At 42.7% G+C, this 11,781-nt stretch overlaps 1 long non-coding RNA gene across 1 annotated transcript; it reads left to right on the plus strand.

The window, feature by feature from the left end:
* The first annotated feature begins 278 nt into the window (after positions 1 to 278).
* Positions 279 to 1,241, plus strand: LOC118943646. The gene is made up of 4 exons (XR_005038972.1): positions 279 to 575; positions 747 to 784; positions 854 to 940; positions 1,111 to 1,241. It is a non-coding gene; the product is annotated as an uncharacterized LOC118943646 (long non-coding RNA).
* The last annotated feature ends 10,540 nt before the right edge of the window (positions 1,242 to 11,781 follow it).

Raw genomic sequence — 11,781 nt, forward strand, 5'->3', positions numbered from 1 at the left:
ACACAGCAGGATCAAACTCAGCCTCGACAGTGAGTAGGCTAGCCAAAATATATCTATCTTCATTATTGACTTATTCCGTAACAGCTATGTTTTCAAATGTTTCAAGGTATATTACGGATATAATATAATCTTCTTCAACTGCAGTATCAAAAAAAGGGCGAAAATGTATCAGGTGAGGTATTCTTATGTAAAAAATTATGGAATATAAATTATTATATTAAATAAGTATATAACATTACATTCCGCATACAGTTTCGTTTTATGCTCCTTTCCAGTCATAATATTCCAGTATTTCTGGTTCCGGTGATGGGGAAGGGATAGATGTACGTATGCGCACATGGACAAACGTTTTGTTATTTTTGGGTGTACAAGAATAGTGTGTGCATGCGTTAATGAGTTTCAGTACCACACCTCTGGGCTGGTAAACCCCCTTGGCATTTAAGATTATGAGGCTTATTAAATGTCTAAGTAGGGGGAGGCATTTACATTACCCTCTCTCTCCTCCTTCTCACCCAGTTCAGATGGGTTCATCATGATACCACCCATTGAATCGCGACGGAGTAGACTACACATGAGTAAGTCTCATCATAGCATTGTTATGATATCTCCCCATCTATCCCTTCCTCCACACCTCCATCTACAGTATACCTCTATTACCCCTCCATCCCTCCCTCTAGTCTTGTTACCAGTAATAGTAGCAGTAATAAAATATTGTAATGTACTCACCATCCTGTCTAAACCTGCAGTGGTTCAGAAAGAAGAGGAGGACATACAGAGAAGCTAGGTACACACACGTATGCACGCGCACACACACATTCATAATATAATCTTCTAATACATGTATCTGTATAAGGTGGTGCTGTGAGGCCAGGGAGAGGCACCTGTTGGAGTTAAGCCAACCTAAACTGCAGAAACTGGTATTCCATCGTCACATTTTAAAGTAAAGACATAATTATTAGATTATGTCCAGAGATATTGTATATACCATCCCACTTGTGCAATGTGCATGGAATGTAAAACACTCACATTCTACTCATCTTTTAATGATGCCTTCTAAATAGCCTTTAACAGACAGAATGAGTAAATTGTCTATTTGTGTTGTGTGTTAAGCTGAGAAAAGAGGAGATGGACTGGCAACGGAGACAGGCAGGGGAAAAGGAGTATGAGAGGATGAAGGCTAAACAGCAGGAGAACGCCAGAGAGTGTTAGCAATGTACAAATAAATCACTTATTTACTGTCACTGTATTGTTTCTCTCTGTAATACCATTTCAAGCCAATAGAGGTCACTGCAGACAGCTGGCACACTGAAACAATCCTAGATATGGTGATTGAATGAGAGAGAAAGAGAGAGACAGAGAAAAAGATATCCACACCCATAGGAGAGTTTCCAGGAATTACATGTTACAGCAGAGAGAGCTGTTCGACATGCTCGGACCTGGCCTCCTGAGTGACGTCACTATAGACCCGGGTTCGATCCCAGGCTGTGTCACAGCTGGCCATGACTGGGAGACACATGAGGCTGCGAGCAATTGTCCCAGTGTCGTACAGGTTATGGGAGGGGCTGGCCAGCCAGGATTTCCTTGTCCATTGCGCTCCAGCGACTCCTTGTGGTAGGCTGGGCACCTGCAAGCTGACCCTGGTCGGCAGCTGGACGGTGTTTCCTCTTGACACATTGGTGTGGCTGGCTTCCAGGCTAAGAGAGTAGTGTTTCAGGAAGCAGTGCGGCTTTTGGTAGGGTCATGGCTCTTGACCTTTGCCTCTCTTGAGTCCGTAGGAGAGTTGCAGCAATGGGACAAGGAGAAAAAGGGGTAAAAAAAAAAGAAGATATATACATATTTGGCTGGCTCTCTCTGGTTAATATTGACAGAGCTTTCCTACAGTTTATTTTAATAACTTTGGTACCATTTTCATAAATATGTGGTGAATTTTCAAAACTCGGTACAGAACTCCAAACTGGTAACACCAGCCAGTCTTGCATTCAAACATTTCATTGTGCATTAATTTTGTTTATAGACATCTTTCATGATACAACCATTGATCCAAAATATTTGTTTATAATGAGTACATTGGTTTAATTACCAAAACAGAACATAAATGATATCTTCTCAATTTAGTTATTTTAATAATCCAGTTAATCCAATAGCAAACTAATTTGAAAGAAGCATAATGTTTAGCAGGCACTAGTTTGCATCAAGCCTGTCTTGAGCATTTGGCCATAGGTTCTCATCAAAATCGCAGTAAATATCCACATTTTTCATGCTCCAGGGGAAAAATATTTTGGCATGGTGAATCCAAGCCTTTACATAGGTCTGGATTGAAATCATTGCATGCCTTATCCAATGCCTGTAAGTGGGTGGTACGCTCATGGGGATCTTCCACCTGTATAGTAATTGTATTGTACATATTTATTGTAGTGGTCATGTATGTGGCTCAGTTCATTAGAGCACGGCACTGGCAACCCCAGAATTGTGGGTTTGATTCCCACTGGGGTCACATACCAAATTTTATTTTTATTTATTGAACCTTTATTTAACTAGGCAAGTCAGTTAAGAACAAATTCTTGTTTAAAATGACGGCCTGCCCCGGCCAAACCTGGACGACGCTGGGCCAATTGTGCACCACCCTATGGGACTACCAATCATGGCCAGATGTGATACAGCCTGGAATCGAACCAGGGACTGTAGTGACGCCTCTTGCACTGAGATGCAGTGCCTTAGACCGCTGTATCGGCCAATATAATTTCAATAAAGCAGTGTGAACCCCCACCCCCATCAAAAACTTCATTTTGGATGCATGTTTACTGTATAGGGGATGCATTTCTTTCTTGTTTAGGACTTTCTGGATAATTGGTATTATATTGTATTACTGCACTGTAGGAGCTAGAAACACAAGCATTTTGCTGCACCTGCTGTAACATCTGCTAATCTGCGTACCCGACCAAGACACTTTGGTTTGTAACATACAGTACATCTCTGATCTTGTAAATATCCAAGATTTTTTTTTACTGTGAAGTAAAATCATAATAGTCATCAAAGTAGTTCTCCAAATCTGTAGAAGACAAAACGGTTGACATGTCAAATCTACAGCTTTACCAAACGTTTAAGTGATTATGAATTAAGAGCCGTCGGCTTATGTAATGGTAAAATGTACTTTAACAACAGATAAGAGAATCACATCAAGAGTAATGTGAGCATTGCATTGTGTATGGCAATTCTTTTTTTTACATTTTATATTAACATGTACTGCAATGGGAAACATGTATTTATAGATTTGGTGAAAAAAGGGACTATATGATTTTGTGTGTTTTACTTAGTCAATTGAACATGTGCTTAAGAGTTTTGAAACAACTGCCTTCTTGATGACCTGTTTTTAGTTTTGTACTAAGAGTTGTGATGTACCACATACTTGTGAAAATTGCACTAAAGCGATTAAAACAAGAGATGTGGTTACGGAGCCTTTGAAGGGAGCCACCTAAAAAGTCAACCATGTTTCTCTAGACAACCCGGTCCTAGGTCGTGACTCAGAGTTCCAGTCTGAGAGACAGGAGGAGAGGTGTAGATGAAGTAATCCATCAGGACAACGTCAGGTCAGCACTTTGAACTTGTGAAGGAACTTGTAGCAGACATCAGAGGAGAGTTTTTTACATGACTCACTCAACCATGATACAGTGCATTCAGGAACTATTCAGACCACTCGACTTTTTCCACATTTTATTATGTTACAGCCTTATTCCAAAATATATATATTTGTTAATCCCTCAATCTACACACAATAACCAATAATGACAAAGCAAAAACTAATTTTTTTTGCAAATGTATAACAAAAAGTGGAAATATCACATTTACATTGGGGCGGCAGGGTAGCCTAGTGGTTAGAGCGTTGGACTAGTAACCAGATGGTTGCAAGTTCAAATCCCCGAGCTGAGAAGGTACAAATCTGTCGTCATTGAAAATAAGAATTTGTTCTTAATTGAATTGCCTGGTTAAATAAAGGTAAAAATAAGTATTCGGATCCTTTACTTTGTTGAACCACCTTTGGCAGCGATAACAGCCTTGAGTCTTCTTGGGTATGACGCTATTTGGGGAGTTTCTCCAATTATTTTCCGCAGTTTCTCCAATTATTTTCAAGCTCTGTCAGGTTGGATGGGGAGTGTCGCCGATGCCCAGCTATTTTCAGGTCTCTCCAGAGATGTTCGATCAGGTTCAAGTTCGGGCTCTAGCTGGGCCATTCAAGGCCATTCAGAGACTTTTCCTGAAGCTGCTCCTGTATTGTCTTGGCTGTGTGCTTAGGATCGTTGTTCTGTTGGAAGGTGAACCTTCGCCTCAGTCTGTGATCCTGAGCGCTTTGGAGCAGGTTTTCTTCAAGGATCTCTATGTCCTTTGCTCCGTTCATCTTTGGCTCGATCCTGACTAGTCTCCCAGTGCCTGCCGCTGAAAAACATCCACACAGCATGATGCTGGCACCACCATGCTTCAACGTAGGGATGGTGCCAGGTTTCTGCCAGACGTGATGCTTGGCATTTAGGCCAAAGAGTTCATCTTTGGTTTCTTCAGACCAGAGAATCTTGTTTCTCATGGTCTGAAAGTCCTTTAGGTCCCTTTTGGCAAACTCCAAGACGGGCTGTCGTGTGCTATTTATTGAGGAGTGGTTTCCATCTGGCCACTCTACCATAAAGGCCTGATTGGTGGAGTGCTGCAGAGATGGTTGTCCTTCTGGAAGGTTCTCCCATCTCCACAGAGGAACCCTGGAGCTCTGTCAGAGTGACCATCTGTTCTTGGTCACCTCCCTGACAAAGGCCCTTCTCCCCCGATTGCTCAGTTTGGCCAGGCAGGCAGCTCTAGGAAGAGTCTTGGTGGTTCCAAACTTCTTCCATTTAAGAATGATGGAGGCCGCTGTGTTCGTCGGGACCTTCAATGCTGCAGAAATGTTTTGGTCCCTTCCCCAGATCTGTGCCTCGACATAATCCTGTCTCAGAGCTTTACTGACAATTCCTTCGACCTCATGTCTTGGTTTTTGCTCTAACATGCACTGTCAACTGTGGGACCTTATATGGACAGGTGTGTGCCTTTCCAAATCATGTCCAATCAATTGAATTTACCCCAGGTGGACTCCAAGTTGTAGAAACATGTCAAGGATGATCCATGGAAACAGGATGCACCCGAGCTCAATTTCAAGTCTCATACTTATGTAAATGTTTGACTTTTTATACGTTTGCAGTATAAAAAAAAAGTTTCTGCTCTGTCGTTATGGGGTACTGCGTGCCTATTGATGAGGGATTTAAAAAAAAGCATTTTAGAAGAAGGCTGTAGCGTAACAATGTGGAAAAGGGGAAGGGGTCTGAATACTTCGGAATCCACTGTATTATTGTAGGAGAAAAAACAATCAGTAGAAAGCAGAAACATTGCACTTTAATGGATGTTTATTTGAAAGTACAGAGTGTCATATGCAGGCATCTCTTCTCTAAAAGCATACTAACATGAACCACGAGCCCTAAAGCACCACACACAATTTTATTTTGGAACCTTGACTACTCTCAAACCCCTCTGGAGGAACAGTTCTGTTTGATGTCTCACCACTGGCATCAGCCTGAGAACAACTAACATGGCACGACAACACACTTGGAGAACTGTACAATGCAAACATGTAGAAACACTACAGACAGTGGGAGCAGGGTAGAGTTCAGGGGTAGAGAGAGGATAGGAGGTTACAGAGAACAGACTATCAGACCCTACAGAGAGACATTGGCTAGAGATGGGACTTAGACGGGGACAGAGGATAGGAAAAAGGATGAGGACAGTAATAGTCAGACCAGGACAAACAAACTGGACGACTCCGTTAAACAACATCCTGCTGTGGGGAGAATCAGGAGTGTCTGCAGAAATCACAGTGACTTCACAGCTGTAACGTGTGTGTGTGTGTGCATGTTCTTCAAGAGGACAGAGCAGCTCCTTCAGAGGGTGGAGAGGTCAGACGCAGCTCCAGTGGCATCGACTAGTGCCTCACACACATCACCCTTGGTAAGACTGCTGTGTGTGTATCCCCGACAGGGCCCTGGGTTCAGGCCTGCCTCGGAGCTGTGGCTGTGAGGCTGGGGGATAATTTACACCAATGGATCCGTTAGTAAACATGCTCTAGCGCTCTCATCGACTGGGGTGGAGTGGTGATAAACTCAGCCCCAGACCGGTTGGTCCAGCCCAGCCCAGGGAGAGGACCGCTACTATTATCCACTGGTCAGAGCCAGAGGACACTGTGTGTGTGTGTGTGTGTGTTAGAGAGAGCCAAGGCACAGAGGGGCTTTAGAGGGTATGATTGCATTTGAGTAAGTATAAATAAATACGCACTAGAAACCTTGCAATTTCTGTCTCTATCTCCCTTAATCTCTGTCTGTCTTTCTTTCTTTACCCTCACACTCCTCCTCCTAGCTGTTTCTCCATCTCTCTCTATCACCCCCCTATTTTCATAATTTGATGGTTAGAGGAAGGGAGTCAGTGGGCTGAGAGGCTCACAGAGTTCAAGGGACTTCCCAGAGTTCACAGAAAGTACATAGAGATGGATAGAGACAGAAAGAGAGAGAGAGCGAGATGAAGAGAGAGAGGAGAGAGCAGGAGTCTGCAGACAGACCAAGGGTGGAATAACCTGCATAGTTCCTGTGAAAGTACCTGGAAGGAAGCCAGGCTGTCAGCCAATGAAAAAACGAGGATGCAGGAAGACGTGCCAATCACAGAGGTCATCCATGCTATGTCATCCAGGTTGCTATGCCAACCAACTCCATAACAACCAATCAATCTACCTGGAGAGGAAAGATAGATAGACCACAAGCATCATAGCTCAATGTATGTAACATACTATTATTAACATTTAGTGTGCTAATAATAATACTGTTTCCTCTGGTTTCAGAGGTGTTGTGTCGTGGTGATGCTGCAGACAGAGGAGAGCCGAAAAGAAGGGCCCCAAGGCAGGGTTTGAGTATGTGTTGTTAGGGAGGGGTTTCATACTGTACCGACCGACAACGGTATTATGTGGCAACCAGTGGTGTAAAGTACTTTAGTAAAAATACTTGAAAGTACTACTTAAGTAGGTTTTTGGGGTATCTATACTTTACTTTACTATTTATATATTTGACAAGTTTTACTTCACTACATTCCTAAAGAAAATCATCTACTTTTTACGTCATACATTTTCCCTGACACCCAAAAGTACTCGTTACATTTTGAATGCTTAGCAGGACAGGAAAATGGTATAATTCACACACTTATCAAGAGAACATCCCTGGTCATCTCTACTGCCCCTGATCTGGCGGACTCACTAAACACATGCTTCATTTGTAAATGATGTCTGAATGTTGGAGTGTGCCCCTGGCTATCCATAAATAAATACAATTTTAAAATGTTGCCGTCTGGTTTGCTTAATATAAGGAATTTGAAACCATTTTTACATTTACTTTTGATACTTCCGTATATTTAAAAGCAAATACTTTTAGACTTTTACTCAAGTAGTATTTTACTGGATGACTTTCACTGTTACTTGAGTCATTTTCTATTAAGGTATCTTTACCTTTACTCAAGTATGAAAATTGGGTACTTTTTCCACCACTGGTGGCAACTGACATCTTTGTTGAAATGGCACACGCAGCTCCTGTGGTAGATAGACAGACAAAGGAAATGTTTTCTTGTGTGGCTTTTCTCAATGTTGGACAAGTTATTCTCTTTTCCATTATTCCTCACATTATTGTGAGAGTTAGCAGTGCCAGGAGGGAGGGAGGGAGGGAGGACAGGGAAAGAGGGTTACCAGAAGAGAAAGGGGGATTCCTCTCACTGAAGTGTAGGAGAACCCAAAAGAACAGTAACATCACTACAGTAGGTTACAATACCCTTGTCAGCTCTGTGGAGACAGACAGACAGACAGACAAACGGAGTAATGTGTGTAGTAGTAGAGATCCTACATTCTATTCATATATTCTCTACTGGTTTTCTCTGAGAACATGGTACACTCTTAGAAAAAAGGTGCTATCTGGAACATAAAAGGGTTCTTTGGCTGTCCTAATTATTTTTGGTTCCAGGTAGAACCCTTTGGGTTCAAAGTAGATCCCTTTATTGTTCCATGTTTAACCCTTTTCACAGAGGGCTCTACATGGAACCCAAAAGGGTGGTACCTAGAATCAAAAATGGTTCTCCTCTGGGGACAGCCAAAGAACTCTTTTGGAACCCTTTTTTCTAAGAGTGTAGTGAAGGTGTGTCAGGATGTCTGTGTGTGTTCCTGCTTCACTCTCCACTGAACTAGTCCTCTGGAGGTGCTCCAGACTACAGTACAGGATCCATCCAAGCTAAACCAACGTCACAGACACAGTGATCAAAGACTCCGAACAGGAAGGGGAGAGCAGGGGGAAGAGAGTGTGGTTGATGTGGTCTCTACAGTGTTACTGGGGGATTTGTTGTTCTATCAGAGACGGCAGACTAATATTCTTATATCCTTTAGTGAGGAGTGTGTGCACTCCCCAGAGGAGTCTGAGGACAGAGAGCCTGACTCCAGAACACAACATACTGTATCCCTTCATCCTTTCAGATTCCCCCTCTCTCTCGCTCTCTCTCACTCTTTCGCTCTCTATTCAATTTCAATTTAAGGGGCTTTATTGCATGGGAAACATATGTTGACATTGACAAAGCAAGTGAAGTAGAGCTCGGTCTATCTCTCACATTCTCTCTCTCTCTCTCTCTCTCTCTCTCTCTCTCTCTCTCTCTCTCTCTCTCTCTCTCTCTCTCTCTCTCTGCCTGTGTTAAAGCAAATGCCTTTTTAAACCCACCACCCCCACTTAACAATTTTTTGTTGTCAAAACATTTATTTATTATTATATTACTTTGCAAATATATTTTTTTGCTTGGAAAAGTATTTTTTGTTGTCTTTTTTAAAATCTTTTTGGTGTATTTCTTTCCTTGTCTTTTTTAAAATCTTTTTGGTGTATTTCTTTCCTTGTCTTTTTTAAAATCTTTTTGGTGTATTTCTTTCCTTGTCTTTTTTAAAATCTTTTGGGCGTATTTCTTTCCTTGTCTTTTCTTCTTCTTTTTTCAGAAAGGTTCCTGGTCCCACAGACGACATGCCACAACTCCCCCAGAACACCCCACCCTCTCCACTACCCTCTTCCTTGTGTTCCTCTCCTTCTGACCAGAGTCCAGGAGTACAGGGAGGGGAGGAGAGAGGAGGAGAACACAGCAAGACAGCTGAAGAAGGGGGAACAGAGGATGAAGGTACCTTGTCAAATATATATATATTTTTCATCTAATTTATTGTACACTTACAATGATATAAGGATATGGTCAATGGCCAGAGGGTTTTTCCCAAAATTACTTACAGTTAACACACATATGTTGACTATATGTTATCTAGGCAGGAAACAAACCACTGCTAACATGTCAACTGTGAATGTAGCCTAAGCAGAAATCAAAGCATCAAACTACACTCCAGTATGCAAAGCAGTTCTAGTCGATCAACTAACAGTTCAGCCACAACATTTATCAGTCTATGATTATTGTTGCATCAGTCTAGTACTCCTATTATGGCTTTATGAAGAGCCATACTAGGAGATACAAGTCTTTAAGTCAAATATTAACCCCAGTTGCTGTTATTGTAGATATTGTTATCAGCACTATTGTTAGAGGTCCGCTTTGATGTCAATAGCCTTTGATGCTGTATGAGATACCTTTAGATGGACAGGTTTAGTCCCCTTTGCCCTCTCTCTCTCTCTCTCTCTCTCTCTCTCGCTCTCTTTCTTGTCTTTCTGACTGATTTTTCTCTCTGTCTTCCTCTCCTCTCTCTGTGTGTTAGTCTCTCGCTCTCTCACTCTCATGTTCTTCCCCTCAGAGATCTTGGGAGAGAAAGAGAGAGATCAGGAGGAGAGGAGGAGCGAATTGAGAAGGTGTGCACCTATTTACAACAATGATAAAAACATAATTTAATTGTTGAGTTATCTGTTTAGACATCCCTTGTATATTTTGATCCAGCAGTTGGCTGGATGGCCTGTAGTTTTCTGATATTATTTATTGATACCTGTAAAGGAGGTGTGGCTTGCAGCATTACAAACATTAGCATAGAAACGTACTGAATACATTCCAGAGAAACATTCAGACATGTTATAATACACACGTGATTATGTGTTGTTGCAGGGGGATATCAGCCTTATTGGACCGACTCCAGGGTGGGGGCACAGGGGTTGCATAGGGGCAGATGGAGGTACAGCTCCCTCTTGTGGCCGTGGAAGAAGACAGCAGAGTCTGATAGACCCATAGCCAGACCTCCAGACCAGAGGACACCTTCACATTCCCTGACCCAGCACACACAAAAATACAGTGTGACGAAAATAAAATCCCAAATGAAATTCTGAAACAATGTGTTAGAGAAATACCGGTAGTCAGGGTTTGGAACACTGCCTAGAGATGCTGTCTGTTGGCATTATTTACTGTTCTATGTGCCAAGGCATGCAGTCCTTAGATCAGACATGTCTTGTGTGTGTGTGTGTGTGTGTGTGTGTGTGTGTGTGTGTGTGTGTGTGTGTGCATGCGTGCGTGCTCGTGTGTGTGTGTGCGCGCAGAAGACTGAATTCCTTAAATGAACCCGTCTGTGACAGCAGCCAACGCCCACATAGCAGGACAAAAGCAGATGTTCTGTAGACTAGAGTTACCTCATATTAAAGGTACACTTTGATTCACTTCCCACGTTCCTGGGCTTCTGTAGCTGATGCTGCTAACACTTACACTATATTTGCAAAAGTATGTGGACACCCTTTCAAGTTAGTGGATTCGGTTATTTTAGCCTCACCCGTTACAGACGTGTATAAAATCGAGCACACAGCCATGCAATCTCCATAGACAAATATTGGCAGAAGAATGGCCTTACTGAAGAGCTCAGTGACTTTCAACGTGTGACCGTCATAGGATGCCACCTTTCAAACAAGTCAGTTTGTCAAATTTCTGCCCTGCTAGAGCTGCCCCGGTCAACTGTAAGTGCTGTTATTGTGCAGTGGAAATGTTTAGGACAACAACGGCTCAGCAACGAAGTGGTAGGCCACACAAGATCACAGAACGGGACCGCTGAGTTCTGAAGCGCACAGCGCGTAAAAATCATCTGTCTTCTATTGCAACACTCACTACTGAGTTCCAAACTGCCTCTGGAAGCAACGTCAGCACAATAACTGTTCGTAGGGAGCTTCATGAAATGGGTTTCCATGGCAGCTGCACACAAGCCTAAGATCACCATGTGCAATGCCAAACATTGGCTGGAGAGGTGTAAAGCTCGCCGCCAATGGACTCTGGAGCAGTGGAAACATGTTCTCTGGAGTAATGAATCACGCTTCACCATCTGGCAGTCCAACGGACTAATCTCGGTTTGGCAGGTGCCAGGAGAGCGCTACCTGACCAAATGCATAGTGCCAACTGTAAAGTTTGGTGGAGTAGAAGCAAGTCCCTGCAGCAATGTTCCAAAATCTAGTGGATAGCCTCACCAGAAGAGTGGAGGCTGTTAAAGAAGCAAAGGGGGGACCAACTCCATATTAATGCCCATGATTTAGGAATGGGATGTGTCTACATACCTTTGGTCATGTATTTCTGTTGGATTTCACTGTTAAGTTCAGGAACAGTTCAGTTTAGGAACAGTTCAGTTTAGGAACAGTTCAGGACCTACTGCTGCTTGTCATTACCATCTGCTAAATACTTTTGCTCTCACAGCCACACACACCACAGCCCTGAAAACTTGTGTTAGTTACCCAAGGTATTGCCTAGGCTTTAGCTCAG

This window comes from Oncorhynchus mykiss, chromosome 22 (genome assembly GCF_013265735.2).
Source record: "Oncorhynchus mykiss isolate Arlee chromosome 22, USDA_OmykA_1.1, whole genome shotgun sequence".
Classification (NCBI taxonomy): Eukaryota; Metazoa; Chordata; class Actinopteri; order Salmoniformes; family Salmonidae; genus Oncorhynchus; species Oncorhynchus mykiss.